Here is a 12,737-nt window from a genome sequence, read left to right on the forward strand (position 1 = left end):
CTGGAACAGAGCAGTGCTGGGCCCCCGAAAGGAGCCGGGGTGCAAATTTCACCAGCCGATTAAAAAGCACCTTGGCCAGAACCTTCCGGTCCGTATCGAGAAGCGCTATGGGACGCCAATTCTCGATACGGGACGGATCCTTACCCTTTGACAGGATAATGAGGGCTGACTTCCTCATTGACTCGGGAAGAGTGCCCGAGGAAAGACACTCATTAAATACCCCTGTCAAGAGGGGGACCAAGGAGTCCCTAAAAGTCTTGTAAAACTCGGATGTTAAGCCATCCGGACCTGGCGATTTCTTGGGCCGAAGCCCATCAATGGCCAGTCTAACTTCCTCTTCCCTGATTTCTTCTGCCAAAACATCAAGAGCGGGATCACCCCCTGGCTCAGGGACGGCTTCGGCCAGGAAAGCCGACATCCTGTCCCGATCCAGATCCTTCCTTTCCAAGAGGTGTGAGTAAAAGGATCTGACCACCTCCAAGATCCCTGATTTGGATCTGTTCAGGGACCCTGTACTGTCAATCAGTCCAGTCACCATCTTACAATTCACTGACATCTTGCAGTTTCTGTAAGGGTCGGGCGAGCGGTACTTCCCGAAATCCCTCTCAAAAACCAAAGATGTGTGCCTATCATACTGACACCTCTTGAGTAAAGATTTCACCCTGGAGATTTCCTCGCGGTCACCTCCAGTCGAGACAAGCTGCTCGAGTTTCCTCCCCAGGGCCTGGTACAAGCGATGCCTGTTCAAGCACCTGAGGCTCGAGAGCTGGCGGAAGAACCCTGCCACCCGCTTTTTGAAGATCTCCCACCACTCTGACTTACTACTACAGAGATCCAACAGCGGTACCTGGCTCTGAAGAAAATCCTCGAAGGATTGTCTCACCTCCGCTTCTTCCAGCAGGGACGAATTGAGCTTCCACAGCCCTCTTCCCATCCGAGGAGTCTCTGCAACATTCAGAGAAAAGAAAATTAGACAGTGGTCGGAGAACTCCACCTCAACGGCGCGGAAAAGATGGCGTCCTCCTTTAAAAAAAACCTGTCTATTCTAGACCTACTGCTACCCCTATGATAGGTGAAACCCCCGTGACCTGGGGTGTGCCGGATGTGGACATCCACCAGGCGAGCTTCACTGGCTATGCTGTTCAACGCGACGCTATCATAAGCCAGGCGATCTCCGGGACCCCCCCGGTCACGGGACCTCGTAATGGTGTTGAAGTCCCCACCGAAGACCACCTGTCGGCTCGTAAAAAGAAAGGGCTTGATCCTCAGGAAGAGACATTTGCGGTCCCACTTTGACTGTGGGCCGTAGATGTTAATGAGCCGAAGCTCTTGTCCCCTCATGAAGACATCAAGGATCAGGCATCTCCCCATTTCCAACTCGGTAACCCGTCTGCATTCCACATCTGCGGTCTTAAAAAGGACCGCCACCCCGCTATACGGCTCGGCCGCAAGAGACCAGTATGAGGGCCCGCACCTCCACTCCCTTCGTGCTTTATGGATGGCCCCCATGTCAGTTATTCTGGTCTCCTGCAAGAATAAAATTTCTGCCTCAATCCGGGAGAAAAAATCGTAGGCCGTGAAGCGAGCCGCATCTGACTTTATGCTGGCGACATTAATAGACGCCAGCGTCAACGGGGCGAGTTCAGCCATCATGGGTGATCGAGTTGGACGGCCAGCCTCTTCCCCATCTTATCATCTCCATCTGGGGAGGGGTCGGACATCCTCCTCTTCAAAGATGCCCCAGACATATCCATCCCCCCTCCCCTGGTGTCCTCGCCCCCGGGTTCCAGGTCTGTCCCCCCCCCCAGGAGGAACAGTGCCACCTGAGGGACGGACTCCACCATCCCCTGAAGGACTCTCCGGTGGTACCCCCGGCCCAGCATCCCCGTCTTGCGGCTCATCATCTGAGCCTCCGAGGACACTGAACCGATTGGAGAGAACAATCAGAGGGGGGTCAGCGGGCCCTTCCGTACGCACCCTGATGGTCGGGGGTGGGGGAGGATCTGAAGGCTTAACAGTCTTCTTCCTCCCCTTCTTATTGCGCTTGGCACGCTTGGGTCTGTCACCCGGTACTGTAGGCTGCCCCTGGACATCCTCCTCAACACTTTCATACTGAGAGGACCCGTCTGAGTCAGCCGCTTTCTCCTCCCTCTCCATCCTCCTGATCTCCTCTCTTACCGCACGCTCCCCCAGGACCTCAGAGGCTCTTGCCACGGGCTTGGAGGGAGGAGCAGGCATCGACCCGGTCGCCCGGGACACCACCTGCCCCCCGCCTACATGGCGTTTTTCCTGCCGCCGCTGGTACGCGGGGCCCCTTGCCTTGACAATGCCTTTCCTCACTGGTCCCCTAGCCCCTTCCCCTCCACCACCACCCGCCACAGCAGCAGGGACACCGCCAGGGGTTTCTCCCTCACGGTCTCCCCCCACCGGGCCCGTGGCGGCATTGGAGAAGGAGCGAGGGCAGCGGCTAAGAGGGTGGCCTAGGTCACCACACAGGTGACAGCGAATATCTTTACACGAGGCGGCGAGATGACCCACCCCACCACACAAGGCACATTTCTGCACCTTGCAGCTTGCGCTGAAGTGAGTGGGGTCGCCGCACTTGTGGCAGACCTTCGGCTGCCCCTGGTAGAAGACCAGGATCCTGTCCCTTCCCAGGAACGCCGAGGAAGGGATGTGGGTGACCGTGCCGCCGGAAACCTTCAACTTAACCATGAAGGTCCAGCCCCCCGACCAAATGCCGAATTCGTCCCGATTTTTTTTGGGGACTTCAGTGACTTCCCCGTAACGGGAAAGCCACGTCATGATGTCCACGCCTGCGAGAGACTCGTTACATGTAACTACGGTCACTCGCTTGACGGAATTTTGGCGAGACACCGCTTGCGCTAAGAAATCTCGCCATCCGGGCTCTTCCCGCACCAGCTCGTAGTTCGACCAGAAGAGCTCAAGCCCCTCTGGCCGCACGAAACTGACGTCAAAGAAGCGGGACGCCGAAGGATGTATCAGGGCGAAGATGTCGTTCGCCCCGAAGCCCATCTTAAGGAGGAGCTCAACCACCCTGCTCCTAGGCGGGCAAGCATCATTGCCCCCCCACCTAAGACGGACCACATTCCTCCTTTGCGGCCCCTGCCCGGCTGTAGGGAGAGACCAAACAGTCCCTCCTTCCCTTTGCTCTTGGAAGGCGGCAAGGCCATGTCTCTCTATCCAGAAAGACAAGTCCACCATCCTCCCCTCTACCACAATCGACCGTTCTCCCCTTTTGAGAGCCTCCAGGAAACGGCGGTGCAAAACGCCGTCCCTGGAGCCCGGAGGCGAGGAGACCCCCCCAGGACCCCCCCGACCCCCGGCCGCGGCCCCCGCATAACTACGTTGGGGTCCTGCGGCCGGGGGGGCAGATGGGCCAGCCCTCCCCCCACTACCACCACCACTCGCTCCAGCACCTTCATTCACTCTCCCAGTCACTCTTCCGGTCACTCCTTTATTATGTGCACTCACCCTCGCACCTACACCCACATTCACACTAGCACTCCTTTCAGTCCCATTCACACCTCCACTCACTCCCTCATCCATATCACTCATATCCCTATCCACATCCGCAAACATTTCCTCAAAAATGTCACTCATGCTCTCATACTCACTATCACACTCACTATCTTTTCCACTATTATTTACATTATTATTATTTCTTTTTTCCCTGCCATTCTCCCTCCCACCTGCTGGGGGCCCTCTGCTGCCCGAAGCGCTTTCTTTTTCCTAGCCGACTTGCTGGCCGGTGCCGCTGGCCAGGAGTGCCGCTGCCCCTTTAAGGACCTCCATTTTGTCCTCTATAGTGTTCCTGCTGGGTCTGGGAGCAGCAGCAACTCCTGGCTTCTCCAGCTCTGTTTTTTTTTTTCTTTGGTCATCATTAGTAACTTTCTTCAGGGCAGGGACGGCCACTGGCACCGCACCCTGCCCTGCTCCTCCACTCTTTACCACCGCCGCTGGCACCACTGGAAGCGCCGGAGCCCCCGCACCCCCAGATGACGGTAGGTGGGCCGGGGACCCCGACAACTCCCCACCAGCATTGGGGGTTTGTTGAAGGCATTGAGAACTTTTGCTGGGAAGGGTGGGTGGGACAGAGGGCCGCGGGCCCGCCGTGGCCACGCCCCCCCCGCCGGCCGCAGCCCCCCCAGGCCGGGCAGCAACCTTTTGCGAGGCCCCGCCCCCCCGGGGTGACGTCAGCGCAGCGGGCGGAGCTACGACCACCGAGGCCACGCCCCCCCGCCAGCCACAGCCACCACAGGCGGAGCAGCGGCCCCTTGCGAGGCCACGCCCCCCCGGGTGACGCGGGCTTAGCGGGCGGGACTATGGCCGAGGAGGACACGCCCCCCCCGCATGCCGCAGCCTTTGTAGGCCTGGCGACACCCGGGGAGGCCACGCCCCCCTCACGGACCCCTACCGCCGCCACTCTGAGCCTACCGCTCGAGGCGGGCAAGGCCGGCCACTCCCCCACGTCACCCAGTGGTGGCGGAGCCTCCTGCACGGACCCATTTCTGGGCCGGCGTGCCTGAGACCCCGCCTTCGCCACGGGCGCCGATAGGGGGGCTACCAGCACCTTGCGCCGCCTGAGCTGTCTTGTTGGTACGCCCCATTTAGGCCCCTGGACCCCCACCGGCGATCCAGATTTAACGGATCCGTTCGTGGGGGGCCCAGGAGCCCCAGCACTCGCCGCCGGAGGTGCGGCCCTGGCTGTACCTGACGCCGGGCCAGCCCCCCTGCCACCGGGGACTGAGCCCGAACATCACTACACATACCGCCAGCGGCTTTTACACCGCTGGCACCAGCACCGACCACCTCCATGTCGCTGCCTGAACTCCCGCTGCCACCACTAGACATGACAGCTGAGTCCAGGCACACATCACTCTGCCCGCTCCCTCGCTGCGGACCCACCACAGGGCCCGAGCCGGGGTGGGCAGCGGGTTCCATACTGCGGGACAGGGAGGCCCCGGAAAGAGGAGCAAAAACCAGCTTTTCAGCCGGTTTAGCTGTAGTTTTTTTTTTTGTTTTTTTTTCTCCTCTTCCCGGTTGCCCCGTCCTCTGGGCAGACCTCGTCCCCAAACAGCAGCGTGCCAAACCGCTCTGGGGACTCGATCTGCCTCACTTGCTGCAGGACGAGGCAGCCCCCCTCACTGCTATTACCACCACCGTCCTCCCCCTCGCACCCACTTTCCTCCGAGTAACTGGAGTCCAGTGGGGGAGCCACTTGCTCAGGGGCAATCCCGCTATATGTTACCTGGGATCCATTGCTGCACACCAGGTCTTCAGGTGGGGCTGGCGCCGATGACCCGCCATCTTCCTCCTCCTCCCCCACCTGGGCAGAGTCTCCTGACCCCCCAGGAGGCCCACCGGTTTGGGCCCTAAACCGGTCATCATTGCAGAGCTTTTCCCGGAAGGGACCGCTGCCGTCCAGGATGGCCGCTCTCCTCTCCTCCAGGGCCTTGACCTCCCTCATCAGGTTCTTCACCATGGCGGCCACTCCAGTTCTTTGCTCTGCAGGGAGCCGTTGTTTGGCGATAGCCCGGGCTCCCTGCAGCTCCCCCCGGAGCTTTATCAGGTCGCCACCGGCCTCCTTGTATTCGCCGAGGTGAGCGTGGATGCGGGAGGCGAAGGTTGCAGCCGACTCCCCCGCAATCCTGGAGCCCCAGATGGTAGGGGGGGCTCCCGCTGCACCCCTGCTGGTGGAGGCCTTACCTCCGGGGGGGGCGGCCGCCATGTCGCTGCCTCCGGGAGGCTTGGTCCCTGGAGCTTCCATCTGGCCACCCTGGGTCCTTCTCTTCCCCATCCCTGGGACTGGCTAGGTGTTGTTTGATGGTAAGAGGGCCCCCCACCCCCAGCAGGCTTGCCGGGGGGGGAGCCAGGGGCTTAGCCCCGACGCTCAGTCCCAGGGAGGTCTCTCCTTGCCTGGGAAGGGGGCAGGTGAAAGAGTCCAGGTAGAAAATCCTCCCTTCCCAGGAGAACTCAGCAGCGATCCCACCAGCAGCAGCAGCGCTCCGCCCTCTCCACTTCCTGTCTGGGAGGAGCTGGAATTACCGCGGCTGCTGGCACCAGACTTGCCCTCCAATAGATCCTCGTTAAAGGATTTAAAGTGTACTCATTCCAATTACAGAGCCTCGAAAGAGTCCTGTATTGTTATTTTTCGTCACTACCTCACCGGGTCGGGAGTGGGTAATTTGCGCGCCTGCTGCCTTCCTTGGATGTGGTAGCCGTTTCTCAGGCTCCCTCTCCGGAATCGAACCCTGATTCTCCGTTACCCGTGGTCACCATGGTAGGCACAGAAAGTACCATCGAAAGTTGATAGGGCAGACACCCGAATGGATCGTCGCCGTCACGGGGACGTGCGATCGGCTCGAGGTTATCCAGAGTCGCAACGCTTACGGGGAGAGCGCGGCAGGGGGGAGGCCGCGGAGGACCATCCCGACGCCGCGCCCGGGACCCCGGATTGGTTTTGGTCTGATAAATGCACGCATCCCTGGCGGTCAGCGCTCGTTTGCACGTATTAGCTCTAGAATTACCACAGTTGTCCGAGTCAACGGTTTGGAGCGATCAAAGGAACCATAACTGATTTAATGAGCCATTCGCAGTTTCACTGTACCATCCGTGTGTACTTACACGTGCATGGCTTAATCTTTGAGACAAGCATATGCTACTGGCAGGATCAACCAGGTAGCTCCCCAACACGACTGGACCGCGTTGAGGCGAGGGAGAGGTCCGAGAGACGAGAGAGAGGAGACCCCCTCGGCGGAAAGCGGGGCGCCCGGAGAAACATCGTCGTCGTCGTCGGCATCGCGCAGGGGCGTACCTGCGGGGTTCCGGGAGGGCGTCGGGCCGACCCTCGGGGCAGGGGGAGCCCACAGCGGAGCGCGGGGGGCGTCGGAAGAGCAGCTCGCTGTACGGTGCAGAGCCCGAAGCAGAAGGCGTCTGGAATACACCCCTTGCACGGGTAGGGGCAAGGTGACTGGCCTGCGAAGACACCGCGGCCGCCCTGCCGCGCGACCCGACGCTCCTTGGGCGACACACAGAGTCGCTGGGGAGCGGGGCCGGGGCGTGGGGGGCCTTTGCGGCGCCACCGTCTGGCTTAGACCTGCCTCAATCGCGGGGGGTCCTCGACCGACCAGCGGACAGGCGCGAGGATTGGGAGAGGGGGTTTGGCCGTCGGGGTCCGCCGCGGCTCCGGCACAAGCCCCAGCGACTCAGAGGTCGCGCGGGGCGTAGTCGGCCTGGCCGTATCGGTGTCGCCCTCCAGCGTAGTCCCTACACCCGGCTCTTGCCCGTCCTCAAAGGGATGCCCGAGCGGCTTTTCCTCCCAGGGCTGTTCCCCCGCCTGGCGGGAACACGGGGGGTGCGCAGGGCAGCGTTCTGCCGTACTCCCTTCACCTCTCGCCCCATTCAAATCGCTCCCTTCTCCATCTTCCCCTCGCTTGGGGGGCGTTCGCTCTCTCGCTCTCCCTCTCCCTTCCGAGCCGCCTCGGAGGACGACGTACGAGGAGCGGAAGGCGATGGCGAGTCGGGTGGGGGCACACCGCGCAGTGAGAACCCCCCCTCGCCTGCCTCCACAGCTCTGTCATCCCCCCCACTAACGTAGGGGCTCGGGAAAGACTAGTGGCGCGGAGCTCGGCAGCGGCGTGGAAACGCCACCCACCGCCGCCGCTCTCGCTGGTGCCCGCCGCGGAGGCCGCCCTTCGGGCGATGCGTGGCACGGACCTCCGCGGGCAGGGCTGCGCATCTGGAACTTCAAAAAGGGCCGCCCTTGCTAACACTGTGCTTCCCCACGCGGGGAGCGATTCGGACGGCTGGCCCCCACGCCGGGGTGGGTGGGCGCCCCGCCGTTCGCCCGCGCGGGTCGTCAGACCACTGTTCGTCGTTCGGTGCGATTCAAACTTCCCACAGCTCGGCCGCCTCCGTCCTCGAACGGGAGGTGACGGCCGGCGTGCGCGCCCAAAGATAGGTGGTGGAAGCCCGGGGGTACAGGAGGAAGGACACCGCTCACCGTAAACCGACGCGAGCTCCAAAGCCCGGGTCGAGCGAGCAGCACCACCTCCCCACCCGGGAGCGCCGTGCCAGATCGATCGGAGGATAAGACCGCTCTGAGAGGACATGGACGAGAGGGGCGTCCGCCTTCCAGAGCCCCCCCCCTTTCGGACGAGGACTCCGGATTTGCCCCCCGAAAGCCATCACCTCCAGAGAACCAGGGACCGCCGAGGGAGGGTCTGGTCAGGCTTGGGTACCCCAGCATTGCCTCTCTCACTTGGGATGCGCGATCGGCAAAAGTCCCTCTCGGAGCTGTGGAAGTTCGGTCTCAGCCGGAGTGCGCAACTTCCAGACGAGAGGGACCACATGCCAAGTCGCCTACCCGAGTCGGGGAACCAGAGAAACAACTGCTTTCTATCGGGGTAGAGAGACGACACTCTCTCAAGTACATTCTGCCAGAGGTGCGCATTCCTATGTATTTGCATTGCGGGACAACGTCCCCACTTTAAGGGGACGAAGTCGGAACTGTACCCGGCCTCAAGTCACTGTAGGGCGGATGCGGCACCTAGAAAATTCCTCATTCCGGTTCTTTTTCACTTAGTCGTTTTTTTTTTGGCAAGAATGTACCCCAGGATGGCCAAAAAGCCAAAGCCAGGGACTGAGAACCATCGAGCATGCTCTGAGGGGACATAGTCAGAGGGGGCGTCCGCCTTCCAGAGCCCTCCTTCCCACGAGGACTCCAGATTTGCCCCCCCTGACAACAGCCATCGCCTCCAGAGAACCAGGGACCACCGAGGGAGGGTCTGGTCGAAGCTCAGGTGCCCAGGATAGCTTCTCCGGCTTGGGCACGGACCGCCAGACAAAGCCGCGGACCATGAACCATCCAGCCTGCTCTGAGGGGACATAGTCAGAGGGGGCGTCCGCCTTCCAGAGCCCTCCTTCCCACGAGGACTCCAGATTTGCCCCCCTGACAGCCATCACCTCCAGAGAACCAGGGACCGCCGAGGGAGGGTCTGGTCAGGCTTGGGTACCCCAGCATTGCCTCTCTCACTTGGGATGCACGATCGGCAAAAGTCCCTCTCGGAGCTGTGGAAGTTCGGTCTCAGCCGGAGTGCGCAACTTCCAGACGAGAGGGACCACATGCCAAGTCGCCTACCCGAGTCGGGGAACCAGAGAAACAACTGCTTTCTATCGGGGTAGAGAGAAGACACTCTCTCAAGTACATTCTGCCAGAGGTGCGCATTCCTATGTATTTGCATTGCGGGACAACGTCCCCACTTTAAGGGGACGAAGTCGGAACTGTACCCGGCCTCAAGTCACTGTAGGGCGGATGCGGCACCTAGAAAATTCCTCATTCCGGTTCTTTTTCACTTAGTCGTTTTTTTTTTGGCAAGAATGTACCCCAGGATGGCCAAAAAGCCAAAGCCAGGGACTGAGAACCATCGAGCATGCTCTGAGGGGACATAGTCAGAGTGGGCGTCCGCCTTCCAGAGCCCTCCTTCCCACGAGGACTCCAGATTTGCCCCCCCTGACAACAGCCATCGCCTCCAGAGAACCAGGGACCACCGAGGGAGGGTCTGGTCAAAGCTCAGGTACCCAGGATAGCTTCTCCGGCTTGGGCATGGACCGCCAGACAAAGCCGCGGACCGTGAACCATCCAGCCTGCTCTGAGGGGACATAGTCAGAGGGGGCGTCCGCCTTCCAGAGCCCTCCTTCCCACGAGGACTCCAGATTTGCCCCCCTGACAGCCATCACCTCCAGAGAACCAGGGACCGCCGAGGGAGGGTCTGGTCAAAGCTCATGTACCCCAGGACAGCTTCTCCGGCTTGGGCACAGACCGCCAGACAAAGCCGCGGACCATGAACCATCCAGCCGGCTCTGAGGGGACATGGTCAGAAGGGGCGTCCGCCTTCTAGAGCCCAAACTCGGCCACGGACTCCAGATTTGCCCCCCTGAATGCCATCACCCTTCAGAAGACCAGGGACCACCGAGGGAGGGTCTGGTCAGGCTCAGGTACCCCAGGATCGCCTCTCTCACTTGGGACGCACGACCAGCAAAAGTCCCTCCTGGAGCCGTGGAAGTTCAGTCTCGGCCGTATTTTGCAATTTCCACGACAAGAGGGACCACCTTCTAAGTCGCCTACCCGAGCCAGAGAACCATAGGAACAACCGCCATACATCGGGGTAGAGAGAGCCCACTCTCTCCTATATTCTCCCGCAGGTGCGCATTACTATGTATTTGCATTGCGGGACAATGTACTTCAATGAGCGGGACAAAGTCGGAAATGTATCCGACCTCCTGGAACTGTGCGGCTGCTACAGCAGTCAGAAATTCCCCATTCCGGTTCTTTTTCACTTGGATTTTTTTTTTTGCAATTTTTTGCCTAAAACGTATTCCTCCAACATGTACTAGCTCATGACACTTGAAATTTTTGAGCCAATTGATAATAACAGCTTTTTAGAGCTCAAAAACAAAAAAAATTTGAGCGAACAAAAAATGTTCGAAAATGACCTCAGCTCCTGGAACTGTTTTCGGTACACCTCCAGAGAGGCTCCCCTGCCTGGAAGTCTGTCACTGCTCAGCTTGAAATTTTTCTAAGTCCCAAAATTCGGTTTTTCATCCAAAATTCAACTTTCTGCCCAGGATCCACAAACTTTAAACCCAGTTGGGGGACCCTCCCTGGGGGCCCTACAACATACTGAAGCCCCCCTGTGGTGGAAGTAGGGGAAATTACTTATTTTTACACAAAATCACAAAATTCCATTTTTTGTTCGCAAAACACTTTTTTGTCCTCAAGAAACTTTTTTGTCCTCAAAACACTTTTTTGTCCTCGAGAAACTTTTTTGTCCTCAAGAAACTTTTTTGTCCTCAAAACACTTTTTTGTCCTCAAAACTCAATTTCTTCCATAATTCGACTTTCCCCCCAAAAACCACACATTCTACCCTCATGGGAGGCACTCTCCCTCGGGTCCCCTCAACATATTGACGCCCCAGAGCGGTGGGAGAAGGGGAAATCTGATTTTTGCACAAAAATCCAAAAATCGCTCTAAGTCCAAAAATCCTGAAAATTTTTCTAAGTCCCAACGGTACTTTCTGAAAAGTGTACCCAGGCCCCTGGAAGCCTCCTAGGTACACCTCCCGAGGCGCCCCCTTCCTGGAAGTCTGACACATCTCGAAATTTTTCTAAGTCACAAAAAATGGTTTTTGCTCCATAATTCGACTTTCCCCCCAAAAGTCACACATTCTACCCTCATGGGAGGCACTCTCCCTCGGGTCCCCTCAACATATTGACGCCCCAGAGCGGTGGGAGAAGGGGAAATCTGATTTTTGCACAAAAATCCAAAAATCGCTCTAAGTCCAAAAATCCTGAAAATTTTTCTAAGTCCCAATGGTACTTTCTGAAAAGTGTACCCAGGCCCCTGGAAGCCTCCTAGGTACACCTCCCGAGGCGCCCCCTTCCTGGAAGTCTGACACATCTCGAAATTTTTCTAAGTCACAAAAAATGGTTTTTGCTCCATAATTCGACTTTCCCCCCAAAAGTCACACATTCTACCCTCATGGGAGGCACTCTCCCTCGGGTCCCCACATCATATTGACGCCCCAGAGCGGTGGGAGAAGGGGAAATCTGATTTTTGCACAAAAATCCAAAAAACGCACTGAGTCCAAAAATCTTGAAAATTTTTCTAAGTCCCAACGGTACTTTCTGAAAAGTGTACCCAGGCCCCTGGAAGCCTCCTAGGTACACCTCCCGAGGCGCCCCCTTCCTGGAAGTCTGACACATCTCGAAATTTTTCTAAGTCCCAAAAAATGGTTTTTGCTCCATAATTCGACTTTCCCCCCAAAAGTCACACATTCTACCCTCATGGGAGGCACTCTCCCTCGGGTCCCCTCAACATATTGACGCCCCAGAGCGGTGGGAGAAGGGGAAATCTGATTTTTGCACAAAAATCCAAAAAACGCACTGAGTCCAAAAATCTTGAAAATTTTTCTAAGTCCCAACGGTACTTTCTGAAAAGTGTACCCAGGCTCCTGGAAGCCTCCTGGGTACACCTCCCGAGACGCTCCCCTTCCTGGAAGTCTGTCACCTCTCGAAATTTTTCTAAGTCCCAAAATTCGTTTTTTTCACCCAAAATTCAACCTTCCGCCCAGGATCCAGAAATTTCACCCCCAGTTTGGGGCCTCATTTGGGACACTCTCAGACATATATTTCACTCTCTGACTTCCAGCCACCGCTTTCAGGGCGAATATTAAGCCCACCAACCGACCGCTACAGGACGAATATTAAGCCCGCCAACCGACCGCTAAAGGACGAATATTAAGCCCGCCAACCGAACGCTACAGGACGAATATTAAGCCCGCCAACCGACCATTAAGCCCCCTTCCGAATCTACTCAGGGTGGGTCTGAGCTGGGGGTCGGGAGTTCACAGCCCGGCCGCGGCCAAAGTGATCCACCTCGGTCATAGTTGTCCCGCCCAAAGGAACAGTCGTTTTGTTTCAGCCGGGCGCGGCCTACGTTTGTCTATCTACCGACACCAAGATCTCCATTTTCGCCTTCTGGAGATCCCGCACCCAAGCAGGAGGATTCGTGGCTCCAGTAACCCAGGAATGTGCACCCGACTCGGGCAGCCAACCAGAAAGAGTCCCCCTAGGAGACGTGGACCAAACGGTAGGGGGAACTCCTAGCTGGAGGGCTACCCACGGGGCTGGCATGCACAAAACACGGCCTACA

General features: G+C 58.3%; 1 protein-coding gene and 1 long non-coding RNA gene across 4 annotated transcripts in view; one reads left to right on the forward strand and one right to left on the reverse strand.

Annotated features, from left to right (window-relative positions):
* The window catches only part of LOC141089382 (uncharacterized), a 153,491-nt gene that overhangs the window by 130,181 nt on the left and 10,573 nt on the right, over positions 1-12,737 (reverse strand). The gene's annotated exons all lie outside the window — the stretch shown is intronic.
* SMPDL3A (sphingomyelin phosphodiesterase acid like 3A) overlaps positions 1-12,737 on the forward strand; it is a 145,036-nt gene that overhangs the window by 14,171 nt on the left and 118,128 nt on the right. Inside the window, exon 1 of one of the 3 annotated variants that reach the window (XM_073575741.1) lies at positions 3,894-4,025. The exons of the other annotated variants lie outside the window; for them this stretch is intronic. The gene's annotated coding sequence lies outside the window, so the exon portion shown is untranslated. Of the gene's footprint in view, positions 1-3,893; positions 4,026-12,737 lie in introns of those variants that run through there. 3 annotated transcript variants of the gene reach the window in all.

Source organism: Dendrobates tinctorius, unplaced genomic scaffold (genome assembly GCF_039654945.1).
Source record: "Dendrobates tinctorius isolate UK_male_01 unplaced genomic scaffold, ASM3965494v1 ptg000046l, whole genome shotgun sequence".
Classification (NCBI taxonomy): domain Eukaryota; kingdom Metazoa; phylum Chordata; class Amphibia; order Anura; family Dendrobatidae; genus Dendrobates; species Dendrobates tinctorius.